Raw genomic sequence first — 15,578 nt, 5'->3', positions numbered from 1 at the left:
GCAGAATTATGGATACTATAATGGGCACCCTCATCTATATATCAAACGCCGTCTCAAAAACAAGCAGATACTTTGCTTGGCTGTAGGGGAGCAGTTATGGTTTAGTGTAGTAGTGTCATTTGGGTATGTGAAGGCTCTGGATTTCTGTTCCTTAGCCAAGACCATGCCAGTTTGTCTTTCAACCCCAACTGGGTTGAATTGTGACAATTCCAGTAGGGACAGTAATCTGGTTTCTAGAAGTAAAGTAACTTCTTTCTCTAGATCCTTGACTACCCTTCCCTGTGGACCCCAGTAATAGCCATCACAAGAGATGCTAATTGACCACCCAACAGTCTTTAGGTGTTTAGTCACTGGTTCCCCTAGCAATGGCTAACTGTTGGTCCCTAATGAAAACTTTTCAAACCAGACTCCATGGTGGAAGTATCATTCAGGCCCTAGAACTCAGCATGTAATAGCACCACCTGCCAAAACTAAAACAAAGGCCATAGTTCTGGGAAAGTCTTTAAGTGAACTAATTTTGCTTGGGAATTTTTGTTTTGTTTTGTTTTGTTTTTGTTTTTGTTTTTTTTGTGTGTGTGTGTGGGTTTTTTGTTTTGTTTTGTTTTTGTGTGTGGGTTTTTTTTTTTCTTCTGTAGTTTCCTTTCTGGCTAACTGTCCTTGTTAACTGAAGTATGTCAACCCAGGACACGGCTTTTGTGCTTAAAAGCTCACCCTGAGAAAGGCTTTGCCTCCCGAGTGCTGGGATTAAAGGCACGTGCCACCGCTGCCTGGCTCCAGGCTTTGATTCTTACAGGGACTCCACCACCATAGGTTTCCACCCCAAAAGAAAGGCCTTGTCTCCTTGCCTGCCTTTCCTTCTCACTGAGCTTTTACTGTTGTGTGGCTTTTCTTGAGGAAATGGGGACAAATGTCACTATTAGAATGATCACAATTTAACCAAAACGGATGAGGTTTAAACATAAATTGCTGAGGCTCTGGCTAAGGAACAGAAACCCAGGGCCTTTGCATGCCAAACCACAGCTCCACCCATATAACAAGCTGTGTATTGTTTATTTTTGAAATTGAGTCTTGATACCCAAATCAGGCTAGCCATCATAACACCCATGGTTCCTCCTAGGTTTGTCTGGAGGGTGCTAGGGTTACAGAAATTAACTAGCCACCAAACCATTTGTCCCCAGAAAGGGTACCTGTTGCCGGCCAAGGAAACAATTCCGTCTGAGTCCATCATGTGAACCGATGATACTAGAGTTATGTACGTTTTTGTCTTAAAATTCAGATATAGGCCAGGCAGTGGTGGCGCACGCCTTTAATCCCAGCACTCGGGAGGCAGAGGCAGGCGGATCACTGTGAGTTCGAAGCCAGCCTGGTCTACAAAGTGAGTCCAGGATGGCCAAGGATACACAGAGAAACCCTGTCTCAAAAAAAAAAAAAAAAAAAAAAAAAAAAAAAAAAAAAGAATAAGAATGTGGTTCCTGAGCACACGCTCAGATGGCGCAGCGCACACCTTTAATCCAGCACTTGGGAGGCAGAGGCAGGTGGATCTTTGTGAGTTCAAGGCCAACCTGGTCTACAAAGTGAGTCTACGACAGCCAAGGCTACACAGAGAAACCCTGTCTCGAAACAAGCAAACAAACAAACAAACCCAACACCAACCAAACAAAACGATGCAGTTCCTGCCTCTGTACACTTGTTCCTGGAAGCACATCCTTTTAACCAAGATTAAAGTTTGCCTTGTCAAGACACCTCAATTACAGAGGTGGTCTCTTTCTTTGCAACCCCTAACTTATTTCTAACAAATCCCTGAAACTCACATAAAGGTGGAAGACAACCTGCTTTACAGCTGGCTCCAAAAGTGATCTCCATACATATGCCATGACATTTGTGAGTGTGTGTGTGTGAGTGTGTGTGTGTTTATGTGTGTGTGATATACAAATAAAAAGTTGATTAGGCATAGTGGCACACGACTTTTATCCCAGTACTTGGCAGGCAGAGGTAGGCAAATCTGAGTTTGAGGCTAACCTGGTCTATAAAGCAAGTTTCTAGAACAGCCAGAGCTACTCATAGAAAACCTGTCTCAGGCAGACGTGTTGGTGAATGCCTTTAATCCCAGTATTTGGGAGACAGAGGCAGGCAGGTCTCCATGAGTTCAATGCCAGCCTGGTCTACAAAGCATGTCCAAGACAGTCAGGGATGTTACACAGAGAAATCCTGTCTTGGAAAATAAAACAAACAAAGAAACAAAAAATCATCACTTGAAGCCAGGCATGGTGGCGCAAGCCTTTAATCCCAGCACTAAGGAGCCATAAGCAGGCAGGTCTCTGTGAGTTTGAGGCCAGCCTGGTCTACAAAGAGTGTTCCAAGACAGCCAGGGCTATTACATAAAGAAACTGAGTCTGAAAAAAAGAAAATCACTTCATCTTACAATTAATTAAAAGTTCTAATAAATTAAAAGTTAAGCTTGTAAAAGAAGTTTCTTAAGGATGGAAACCCATGAATTATGTGTCTTCTTTCCTTACAGAATGTTTCATGTCACACCCAAGAATCACTGCTAAAGCCAAGATAAATTTCACCCCTGGTTTCTTCAAAGACAGTTACACTCTTGTCTCTTACATTTAATTCTTTGATCCATTTTGATTAGGTTTTGTTTTTTGAGACAGTGTCTCTCTGTATAGCCTTGGCTGTCCCGGACTCAATTTGTAGACCAGGCTGGCCTTGAACTCACAGCAATCCACCTGCCTCTGCCTCCCGAGTGCTAGGATTAAAGGCGTGTGCCACCATGCCCGGCTCATTTTGATTAGTTTTGATGTATGCTATGAAGTGTGTGGAAGTATTAGACAATCCTGGGAGAAGTGGGAAGAGATTTGGTATGATTTGGTATGAGCACCATACATTGCATACATGTATGGATTTGTCAAAGAACAAATAAAAACAGGGGTTCCAGAGATGGCTCAGTGGTTAAGAGCAAACACTTGCGGCTGTTCCAGAGGACCATATGGCTCACAACTGAATGTAACTCCAGCTCCAGGGGATTTAGCGCCCTCTTCTGGCCTCCAGGGCACCCATATACATTTGTGTACATACTTGCAGACAGACACATAACAAATAAAATAAAGTCTGAAAAGTAATGGTTATTGTTATAATATTTTATCACCATAGTCTCCAATTTAAAAACAGAATCTAAAGTGCATTGCAGGAATTTCAGGCCTTCCTCTGACCTCACCGAATCTTAGTCTTGTTTTTTTAGAAACCAGAACATGAGGTAGGAAGTTAGGCCCTGCCAGTCCACCAAAATGACCTGGAAAGAGCCTGAGTGTCCACTCAGTGTAATGAGGAGGCGCAGGACCACCCTTGCTTCAGGAGCAGTCTCCAGTCTTATAAGATTGATGCTTTTTATTATTTATTTTATTTTATTGGTTTTTTGAGACAGGGTTTCTCTGTGTAGCCTTGGTTTTCCTGGACTCACTTTGTAGACCAGGCTGGCCTCGAACTCACAGCAATCTGCCTGCCTCTGCCTCCCAAGTGCTGGGATAAAAGGCATGCGCCACCACCATCCGGCTTGATAGATGTTCCCTTAGCATGCATGAAACCCTAAGTTTGATCCTCATTATCCCATAAGCTGTGGATGTAACCCCAGTACTTGGGAGGCAAAGGCAGGACTGAGAGGTCAAGGTCATCATTGCCTATGTAGTGAATTTGAGGCCAGCTTGGGATACATGAAACTCTAAAACAAAACAAAATGAAAACGAGAGAGAGAGAGAGAGAGAGAGAGAGAGAGAGAGAGAGAGACAGAGAGAGAGAGAGACAGAGAGAAACAGAGACAGAGACAGAGACAGAGACAGAGAGAGAGTTTGGGCATTGTGATAACACCAGTAGTACCAGAAACTTGGAAGGTTGAAGCAGGAGGGTTTCTGTGAGTTCAAGACCAGCCTGGATTCTACAATAAGTTCCAGACTAGCCAAGACTACACAGCAAGCAGTGAATGTAAGAGTACAGTTGACAGCACAGACATCCTCACCTGTCTGTCTCTTTCTTTCTGGGCATTGGCTTTATTTCTAGCTTTTTATTCCTGCCCCCTCCACCAAATGCTGCAATGAGTGTCTGTCTTCTGATGCAGATGCTCAGCATTGCTGCTTAAATAGACATCCCAAGGATGCTGCTTACATATACAACCATTCCTGACATCACAGATAGTTTTCCTAAGCATTTCTCCCAATTTATACACCACCAAGCATCTATATGTTATCCTTCTTCAGCATATATGTATATATGCCATATATGTATGCCATATATATGTGTGTGTGTGCGTATATATATATATATAAAATCAGTGGAGTCCAATTTGTTTTTACAAAGTGGAAAATCACTTGTTTGTTGGACAACCATGATACTTCACTGAACTAAGGGGATGAAGCCAACTTACACTCAGAAAGCCCAACCCTCAGTGTCCTGAGTTAATAATAACCTTGTCCCAAAAAAACACTGTCACAGAAACACCCAGAATCATGTTTGCCCAAAGATCCAGCACTTGAGGCTCAGTTAAGCTGACATCTAATGGAAATGTTCACAAGCCATCGCCCCACCTTCAGAGTGTTGGCTGTGCCTAGTACTTGGCACATAGTAGATGTTGTTTTAAAGAAAGAAAATCCCAAATGCTCGATTTTACCAAAGAAGACTCAGGAGCCAGATGCTGGGGAGAAAACCTGCTAGCTCAGAGAGGCAGAGAAAGCACCCAGCTGACCTACCTACTCAGCCCACGTCCTGAAGGAAAAAGCAAAACCAAAACAAAACCCAAAAGCTCAAAGCTAAATATCTCCTTCTTCTTCTCCACACTGTCTTAAATACTCTTCTCTCAAAGTCTCTCCTTTCTACTTAATCCATGTCAGCTGGTTTCTTGCTCTGCCTCTTGAGCTGGGGTTAACTTTATAAAACAGAAAGCTCTTGGACTAAAGGTGTGTGCCAGGGCTGAGCCACACCAAACAATAAACAGGATTTTACAGCTCACAATCTTGAGATCCACCATGGGATCCAATATCCTGCACAAGAAGATATTCCAAAAATAGCAGTTAAATGACTGAACCCAGATTCCAGCACCGGTCCGAACAACTCCAGGTTTCTTTATCCATTTATTTTTTATTTTTTAGTAAGAAACTGCTTCAGGTTGGAGGGACAGTTTAGGAGTAGAGTGTTTGTTTGGCATGTGAATGGCCCTGGGCTTGATCCCAACACTGCAAGAAAGCAAAGGCTGGGGATGGAGCTGGGGGAGAAGGGAAGGGACGGGAGGAGGAGGAGGAAGAAAGGGAAAGAGAGAGGGAAGACAGAAAGGGGAAAGGAAGTGAAGGAAAGGAAAAGGAAGGGGAAACAGAATGTTCTCTGGGGTTGGCTACTTGGAGCTGGGCAGCGGTTGCAGATGATCCCTGAGTTTGAGGCCAGCCTGGCCTACCGAGTGAGCTCCAGGAAACCCCCCTGTCTTGAAAAACAAAAGCAAAAGCAGTTTCATGGAGGGAAAAAATGAATAGAAGTTAAATTAATGTCCCTGTAAATGGTGTGGTGGGGAGTTTCTTTTCGTGTGCAAAAATCAAAAGAGGTTTGAGCTGGGTGCTTCGTGGGCCCTCAGATCTTAAGTGGTGAAGTTCACCCCGCCCCCCCACCCCCACCCCATCGTCCTCTTCAATGTGCTGGTTAGCAGAGTAGGCTACTGGGAGCTGCTTTCCTGTTGCTATGGCACCCACCAGAGGAGAAACAGCATCTGCAAGATCCTCCCTCCATCCTGCAGGAGATGTGGTGTAGGAAGAGCTGCTAGTGACTCACCAGAAGCTGCTGACAGTGAAACAGAAAGGGCTTGGAACATCTCCACCCACAGCCAACTGAAGAATAAAACTAAAGGGAATGTTGGGAACTCTGTCTCCCAGGCTCATGGCCCTCCCCACCAAGGTCACCGTGCGTGAGGACTTTCAACACTGGGTTGTCCCTGTGTCCACAGGAACAAGTCTGCCTTTCCCATCCGATGATCGTCATGTTCTCCCCACCCCACACACACCTCAGAAAAATACGTGATACTCTGGGGGTGCACACAGACATAGGTCGACAGAGCCGGAGCACATTTTCTTCTTCAAGGACTCAGCTCCGCCAGCTTCCTGAGAGGCACTGATGTTTGTGTTGGGGCCTTGGGCTTAGAAATACTATGAAAGGTCAATGTCTGAAGTGATTTTATTTTCTCAGTCCAAAATACCACAGAGTGCTGGTGGTGGTGACGGCTGAAGCAATGGTTACTGCTTTTCCAAAGAGCCTCGATTCTTAGCACTCACGTGGCAGCTCACAGCTGTCAGTAACTCCAGCTCCAGGGGATCCAATACCCTCTCTGACCTCCAAGGGCATTGGGGCACATGAATAGTGCACATATACGTATGCAGGCAAAGCACATATACATATTTACACACACACACCACCACCACCTGTAGGCATACTTTTTTTTTTAATTAATTTATTCTTGTTACATCTCAATGTTTATCCCATCCCTTGTACCCTCCCATTCCTCCCCCCCCCCATTTTCCCATTATTCCCCTCCCCTATGACTGTTCCTGAGGGGGATTACGTCCCCCTATATATTCTCATAGGGTATCAAGTCTCTTCTTGGCTACTTGCTGTCCTTCCTCTGAGTGCCACCAGGTCTCCCCCTCCAGGGGACATGGTCAAATGTGAGGCACCAGAGTACGTGAGAAAGTCATATCACACTCTCCACTCAAGGTGGCTGGAGAGACAGCCGTGGGTGCTGGGAACCGAACTCTTATATTTTTGGTTGTGAGCCTAGCCTTTAACGGCTGAGCCATCTCTCCAGCCCTGTAGGCATACTTTTGGGGGCGCTACTTAATTGGGTTCCTATAGTTACCTCCCTTCTCCACCCCAATTCCTTCCAACCCTCAATACTAGGTAGGCAAGAAAGAAGGTTAAAGGGGAGATGGGGCAGAGACTACTTCCTGCCGATTAGGGAGGTCAAATTCCTTAGGGCAGGGTTAGTCTTCACTGACAGGATATGCAAATACTTCTATTTATTTCTTTGCTCTTGACCACTTGACAAACCACAGCAAACTACAGCAGCATTGGCAGAGGGAGCAGCAGCAGCAGGGGGAGCAGCAGCTGCCTCTTCAGTGCTTCAGATCCCTCTTAGGGCTGTGGTATTGATCCCCTCTGAAAAAACTTCCGGAATTCCAATTGACTATCTTCAGCCAACAATCACGCCCCTGCCAGTGCACGACACACATTGCAGTCCGCTGCTGAAGACAATCCAAAGCAGCGCCACATCCCACACCTGGAATTAAAACAAAAACATAGTCACATAACATAACTGGGTTTTTAAAGAAACCAAAATTCTCACTACCACCACCACCATCAGAGGCCTTGTACGTGACAAACATAAATTGATGGGATTGGCTGGGGAGAAGACACAGACACAGACTGCCTACGAGATGACACTCTGAGTCTGTCTGCATCTGAGCCCAACAGGTAACTAGAAGAGAGAAAGGGGAGGAGAGAGAGAAGGGACTGGAGAGAAGGAAAATACTGAAGAAAAAAGAAAGCGCTATTTATCCTTCATAAACGATGAAGGGGAGAAAAGCAGGCATCACGAGAAGACGCACTGGGCTGGAGAGATGTCTCAGAGGTTAAGAGCACTGACTGCTCTTCCAGAGGTCCTGAGTTCAATTCCCAGCAACTACATGGTGACTCACAACCACCTATAATGTGATCTGATGCCCTCTTCTGGCCTGCAGATGTATATGCAAGCAGAGCATTGTCTGTATCTGGTATATTGGGAGAGGTGGGAGGAGTCCTGGTTGTCACCAGAGTGGCAGCAAGGAATGGAAGCCAAAAACACGGACTGGCTGGAAACGAAGGCGGGAAAGTGCAGGATTTGTTCCTGACTTTCTTTTAACGTGGAAGGAGAGGACAGAACAACAGCCCCGATTGAGAACGTGCCCTGCCACAACCCTCAGGGCTTTTGGACTTGATGACAGACACAAAGGAAGTAAAGCTGGGATTAGGATGGAGACACCAGCTTTATTCTGTGTTTATGCTCATTCAAACAGGGGTACACTCTCCTCACACCACCCTACTTTTGGCAGGCTCTTTACTGATTGGCCCTTAGTCACCCGTTCACTTGCATGCAGACAGTCCATCAGGGCTCACCTGTGAAAGACGTTATAAACCCGGTGCACAGCTTCTCCCCAGGCAGAGTGGTTGGTATCAGCAGACCCTTAGGTGGAGCACGTTACCCCTGCCTCGCCTGAGACCTGCTGCTTGGAGTTGGGGAGACGGGTCCCTACTCCAGCTGCTGCTTTTACTTTCACAGGTGATTTGTTCTCTACAGACGCCCGACTCTGGACACCCACACAGTGAGCTCGCCTGCCATAATTGCCCTGGGGCCAGCGACGGAGAATTCAGAGACCCCACTTCGCTAGCGGAGCTGTCACCCCCGTGTGAGTTTGTTCACCCGTTTCCGTTTGCCCACGACAGTCTTAGAAGGTGGGCAGTACGAAAGCCATACGGGATTCGAAACAGGAATCATCTGTTTCAGTATTGGTCTTAATTCTTTTTTTGTTTGTTTGTTTGTTTGTTTGTTTGTTTCGAGACAGGGTTTCTCTGTGTAGCCTTGGCCATCCTGGACTCACTTTGTAGACCAGGCTGGCCTCGAACTCACAGCGATCCGCCTGCCTCTGCCTCCTGAGTGCTAGGATTAAAGGCGTGTGCCACCATGCCCGGCTGGTCTTAATTCTTTTAAAGAGTTGGGGTCTTGCGGTGTTGTCTCGGCCAGTTCCTAACTCCTGGAGTCAAAGGAATCTCCTACTTCAGACCTCCCCAGTGGCTGTGATTACTTAGACATTAAGAAGTAGTGCCATTGTGCTAAACTTACTGGTCTTAGTTTAAAATTTGTTTCAGAATTAGGGAAACCAGCAAAGCATTCTGGGTAGCTAGCCTTATGAATTTAGGATCTATTTAACCTGGATTATAGGCCGAGTCCTCTACAGGATTTTAAACATGACTGGTTATTTTCTGTCTCTTTTTAATTTTTTTTTGGTTTTTCGAGACAGGGTTTCTCTGTGTAGCCTTGGCCATCCTGGACTCACTTTGTAGACCAGGCTGGCCTCGAACTCACAGTGATCCGCCTGCCTCTGCCTCCCAAATGCTGGGATTAAAGGCGTGCACCACCACTGCCCGGCTTAAATTTTTATTTTATGTGCATTGGTGTCCTGCCTCCATCACATCCTTGTGAGATGTTCAAATCTCCTGGAAGAGCAGCCAGTGCTCTTACCCGCTGAGCCATCCCTCAAGCTTCCAGTGGCTGGTTATTTCTTATATCTTTTTTGTTTTGTTTTCTGTTTGTTTGTTTTGTTTTTGTTTTTGTTTTTGAAACAGAGTTTCTCTGTGAAGCCCTGGCTGTCCTGAACTCGCTTTGTAGACCAGACTGACCTCGAGCTCACAGATCCTCCTGCCTCTGCATCCCAGAGTTCCGGGATTACATATTTCCTATATCTTAAAAAAACTGTTGAAACCAAACTTCCCTGTAGTAGTAGTTTAGGTCTGCCTGAAACTTGCAGTGATTCCCCTTGCCTTAGTGTCTCTGGTTAGTGTACAGATTTCAGGTGCGCACCATCACACTCTTTAATCCCAGCATAGGGGCAATTCCAGGACAATTCAGGGTTAGCCTGGTCTACAGAGCAAGTCCAGGACAGCCAAGGCTACACAGAGAAACCCAGACTCAAAAAAAAAAAAAAAAAAAAAAAAAAACCAAATAAATAAAAGAACCAAAAGAACAGCCAGTTGTGGTGGTGCACACCTTTAATCCTAGTACTCGAGAGGGAGAGGCAGGCAGATCTCTGTGAGTTCGAGGCCAGCCTGGTCTACAGAGTGAGTCCAGGACAGGCAAGGCTAAAACAGAGAAACCCTGTCTAAAAAAAAAAAAAAAAAAAAAGCACTTGCGGTGAAAACCAGAATTTGGACTCAGGCATCCAGCACATGTAGGTGATCCCAGCTGCAAGGGAGACAGAGACAGGAGAATCACTGGGGCTTGCTGGCTTTCAGCCTAGCCAAGACAATGCTAGCCCAAGGTTTAGGGATATTCTGCTTTAAAGAATAAGCTACATGTGGAAGGCAGAGGACAACTTGCAGGTTCCCCAGGCTTGGTGGCAAGCACTTTTGCTTATTGAGCCATCTTATCAGCCAGAACCCTGTAACATTCTGAGCCTCCTAAGACTTGTAAGATCCATTAGCGAGTCAGGTGTGGTGGTGCACACCTCTAGTCCCAGAACTTGGAAGGCAGAGGAAGGCAGACCTCTGTGAGTTCGAGACCAGCCCAGCTTGGTCTACAAAGTGAGTCCAGGACAGTCAAGGCTACAGAGAGAAACGCTGTCTCAACACACACACACACACACACACACACACACACACACACACACACACATCCATTAGCTACCCGAACCTCCTTCTTCCCTCAGGTGAACAATATCTTAATTCAGAGACATAGCCACACAGTAGCAGTTTTGTTTTAAAGATTTATTAATTTGTGTGCTTATATGTATATGTGTTTGTGTCTGTATGAGTGTATGCACACATGTGTGTGGGTATGCACACACCTGTGCATGCACAGGGTATGGGAAAGATTAAGCTTTGTCACAGGTGGAAGCAGTCTTGGCGGGCTTTACCCTGGGGCACCCCATGAATACTTTGTGACAGACTGAGTGGAGCCATCCTGGGCCTGGAATTCAAGAAGCAGACCTGGGAACCCCACCTGGGCTATTGTTTTTCTAATTGACCCTCAACAGGAGAAGACTGCCCTTCCCACGTGACTCAGGCAGGTGGGGAGGAGAGAACAACAGGTTCAGACTGGGCTGGAGCGTGTGTGGAGCAGCGAACAGGCTGGACCAGAACACGGGCCAGAGAGACACCTAAGGACCCGTCCTGTGGAACAGATACCGGAAGGTTCACTCTTTTGTCCCTATAACCTTTTTTCCTTCTTGTGTAAGCTAGTTGGGTTGTATAATAAAGTTTAATTGTTAAGAAACAGAGCCAACATCTGGTGCCCAATGTGGGGCCCAATGGGTTCCACAGTCCCTAATGGTTTGAGGGAAGATTCAGTATTTGAAAGTACAGAAATGCTGTTTCAGGGTATCAGCAAAGTTGCAACTGCTGTTGCAAAACTCTTTCCTGCCTTATACTTAGAGGGAATTCTCTGTTTTTTCATTGTCCTTTTATTACAATATTTCATGCTTAGAAGGATTAGAAGAAAGGCTAATGACATAGAAAAGCTGAAGGGTCAGTAAGTTCTATTCTTTTGGAAAAGATTGCAGGTTTGACTGGACAGATGGAAAGGCTGAGGAAAGAAAATGAAGGGATGGGAAAGCGGATAGAATTTTTGGTAACTGGTAGTGATGAAGGACAGAAAATAGAGAGACTGGAAAGCCAGAAAAAACCGGAAGAGTCAATAAGCTCTATCCTTTTGGAAAGAATTACTGACTTGACTGAACAAATGGGCAAAATGCAGAAAAAACTGGAAGGGCTGGGAAAGCAGAAGGCATCTTTGGTTAATAAGGGTGGAGAAGGTCAGAAACCAGAGGCAAAGGAAGCCAGACCGACCAAAAGGTCTTTGGAAGTAAATGTCCCAGTGGAGGACACCTCCACAGTCGCCCAGACACCTTCAGCTTTTCCAGTCACTGTAAGACATGTGCCCGCGCAAAATGGTGCTGAGGGTTATGACGAAATGGCCTGGAGTCCTGTAGACATGATGGATTTTAAACATTTTAAGGAATCTATCGTCAAATATGGTATGCACTCTACCTTCGTTAAACAAATGTTAAACAGCTAGGCCACTCAGAATAGACTTGTTCCCCAAGATTGGAAAAATTTAGTTTCAGCGGTATTGGAAGCAGCACAACAGTTACAGTGGTTATCATGGTGGCGAACAGAGGCTATAAAAATAGAACAAGAAAATACGGCACGGGGAATAAATATTAATAGAGATCAATTGCTTGGTGAAGGGCAATATTACTAACATTAGAGAACAAATTCAAGCTGAAGATGGAGTGATTGAACAATGTTGTAATGTAGCCTTGAGAGCTTGGGAGCTGGTAGAGGAACCTGGGAAAACAACTACTCCATTTACTAAAGTGTTCCAAGGACCTCTGGAGCCCTTTACAGAATTTTTGCAGAGATTAGGATCTGCTATGGATAAGGTGATGCCAGATTCTGACAACAAACAGGCATTAAAACTTATCATGGCTTATGAGAATGCAAATACTGAATGTAAGAGAGTGCTTAGACCATTAAAGGAAAGAGGCACTCCTTTAGACAACTGGGTAAAGGAGACAGTTAATATTAACTCTCAGGAGTATCAAAATAATATTGTGGGACAAGTTTTAGCCAGAGAGCCCAAATATCATAATACTCGGTGCTTCAATTGTGGTAAAATTGGTCATGTGCAAAGAAACTGTAGAGATAGAAGGTGCAATAACCCAGGAGACAACGTAATTCGTAGGAGAGAACAAGGAGGTTCTGGTTATGATGGTAATGAGGTACCAAGACTCCCAGGGTACTGTAGTTGCTGTGGAAAAGGGAAACATTGGTCTTGGGATTGTCAGTCTAAGACAAGGCAATATCTTGCTAACGGGAAATGGCAGGAGGGGGCCATCGGCTCGGACCCCCGTAAACAATGCCAGCCAAATTCCTTTGGCCAGTCAGGAAGTGACAACCCCGCAGGAAAACGGGAACTGAGTGTTAGTGATCTAATGCATGCTACTGAAGGCAGTGCAGCCTTGAGTGCCTCTTACTCTATCTCCTCAGGTTGAATGGTACAAATTAAATACTGGTGTTTTCGGACCTTTGCCTTCAGGCACAGTAGGAATGGTTCTGAAAAAAAGTGGGCTGACTTCTCATGGTTTTATTGCGCATCCCGGTATTATAGATGGAGATTCTAAGGAGGAAATAAAAATCATGACATGTGTGAAAAAGGAGATGAAAATCGATGCGGGGATAGAATTGCTCAACTCCTACTGTTTCCTTACATTAAGGGCAAAGCCGCTCCAGTGGAAAGGACTGGTGCGTTCGGAAGCACAGGGACACGTGTGTTCTGGCAAACAGTAATTAATGACCAGAGACCTAAGTTAATTATACAATTGAATGGTGTTAAAATAGAAGGCTTAGTAGACAGTGGAGCCGATGTCTCCATCATTTGCCAGAAGTCTTGGAAACAAAATTAGCCACTTAAGAAGATTTATACAGAAATTGTTGGAATTGGTAAGTTATCTCAAATAAAACAAAGTGTACAGTGGCTTGAGTGTGTGGGACCAGACGGGCAGATAGGGAGGCTGAAACCCTATGTGGCTGATATTTCCATAAATCTATGGGGAAGAGACCTCTTACAATAGGGTACTCAGATTACTAGTCCTGCAAATACCGAGATAAACAAGGTTGAAACTATGGGTGAATTGGTACGCACTTCTGGGGAAGAGATTAATGTAAGTGATCAGGGGCGACCACAAGCTATGCCCATTGTCCAACCTCAGAACTCTTTAGGTTTAGAGTGTCAAAATTTATAAGAGGGGCCACTGCTGAGATACCAACCGCCTTGCCCCTAAAGTGGATTTCAAACAGACCTGTATGGCAGGAACAGTGGCCCTTAACAAAAGAAAAGTTACAGGCGCTTCATGGTTTAGTGAAAGAGCAGCTAGAGGCTCAACACATCGAAGAATCTTCCAGTCTCTGGAATTCCCCTGTGTTTGTGGTAAGAAAGAAATCAGGTGGATGGAGAATGATAACAGATTTGAGGGCCATAAACAAGGTGATTCAACCCATGGGTTCGCTTCAACCTGGAATTCCTTTGCCTTCCTTGCTACCTAGGTCTTGGCATATAATTACAATTGATTTAAAAGATTGTTTTTTCACCATACCTCTACATGAGAAGGACAGGGAAAGGTTTGCTTTCTCAAGACCTACTCTGAACAGTAATTCTCCAATGAAGAGATATCATTGGAAGGTACTTCCACAGGGAATGTTGAATAGCCCAACTTTATGCCAGTATTTTGTGCAACAACATTTAGAAATAATTCGTAGGCAGTTTCCTCAGTCTATCATACATGGATGATATTCTGTTAGCTGATTCTGATCCTAGTGTTGTAGAAAAAATGTTTCAGGAAGCACAAAGAATTCTGCCATGCTGAGGATTACAGATTGCTGTGGAAAAAATACAAAGAGGAGATTCAACTATCTATTTAGGCTATAAAATAACTGAACAAAAAATTCGACCACAAAAGGTACAGATCCATAGAGATCAATTGCAAACTCTTAATGACTTTCAAAGATTATTGGGAGATATTAACTGGTTAAGACCTACAATCAGGTTAGCTACTTATGAGTTAAGTAACTTGTTTCAAATTCTACAAGGGGATTCGGATTTAAACAGCCCTAGGTGTCTAACCGCTGAGGCAGAAAAGGAGTTAATTCTGGTGGAGCAAAAACTTCAAAAGGCATATGTGGATAGAATTGATCCTGAACTTGGTTGCATTCTGGTTATTTTGCCTTCAAAACATTCTCCTGCTGGGTTTCTTATGCAAAGGGAAGACAGGATCATAGAATGGATATTCCTGGCAAATAAACAAAGCAAAAATTTGAAAACATACATAGAGAAAATTTCTGAATTGATTACAAAGGGAAGAATAAGGTTGTGCCAACTGTCAGGGATGGACCCGGCGGAAATTGTAGTGCCTCTTACTGATTCTGAGATTATGTCATTATGGGTAATTAATGAAGATTGGCAAAAAGCTTGTAGTAACTATTTGGAAGATATTTGGTTTGGTTTGGTTTTTTGACACAAGGTTTCTCTGTGTAGCCTTGGCTGTCCTGGACTAACTCTGTAGACCAGGCTAGACTTGAACTTACAGAGATCCACCTGCCTCTGCTTCCTGAGTGCTGGGATTAAAGGCGTGCGCCACCACCGCCCGGCTCTATTTGGGAGACATTAACAATAGATACCCAAAAAGCAAACATATACAGCTTATAAAAAGAACTAATTGGATCCTTTCAAGTATTGTAAAGAGGTCACTAATCTCAGGGGCACCCACCTTTTTCACTGATGCAAATAAATCAGGTATGGTTGGTTATAAGTCTGAGAAAATGACTAAGGTGATTAAAAGCCCATTTACATCAGTTCAAAAATCAGAATTATATGCAATACTTATGGTATTGTTAGATTTTCCTGAATGTCTTAATATAATTACTGACTCTCAATATGCTGAAAGAGTTGTTTTGCATATAGAAACTGCTGAATTTACTCCTGAAAACACAGAATTGACTACCTTATTTATAGAACTGCAACAGGTCATCAGAAGCAGAAATTATCCCTTGTATATTACTCATATTCGATCCCATACAGGTTTACCAGGTCCATTGGCACAAGGAAATGAAGAGCTTGACAAATTATTGATAGGTAATGTATTCAAAGCCTCAAAATTTCATGAAAAACATCATGTCAATGGTAAGGGGTTGAAGAAAAGATTCTCTATCATTTGGCAACAAGCCAGAGAAATAATTAATAA

This window comes from Acomys russatus, chromosome 13 (assembly GCF_903995435.1).
Source record: "Acomys russatus chromosome 13, mAcoRus1.1, whole genome shotgun sequence".
NCBI classification, from domain to species: Eukaryota; Metazoa; Chordata; class Mammalia; order Rodentia; family Muridae; genus Acomys; species Acomys russatus.
This window is presented reverse-complemented; position numbering follows the sequence as displayed.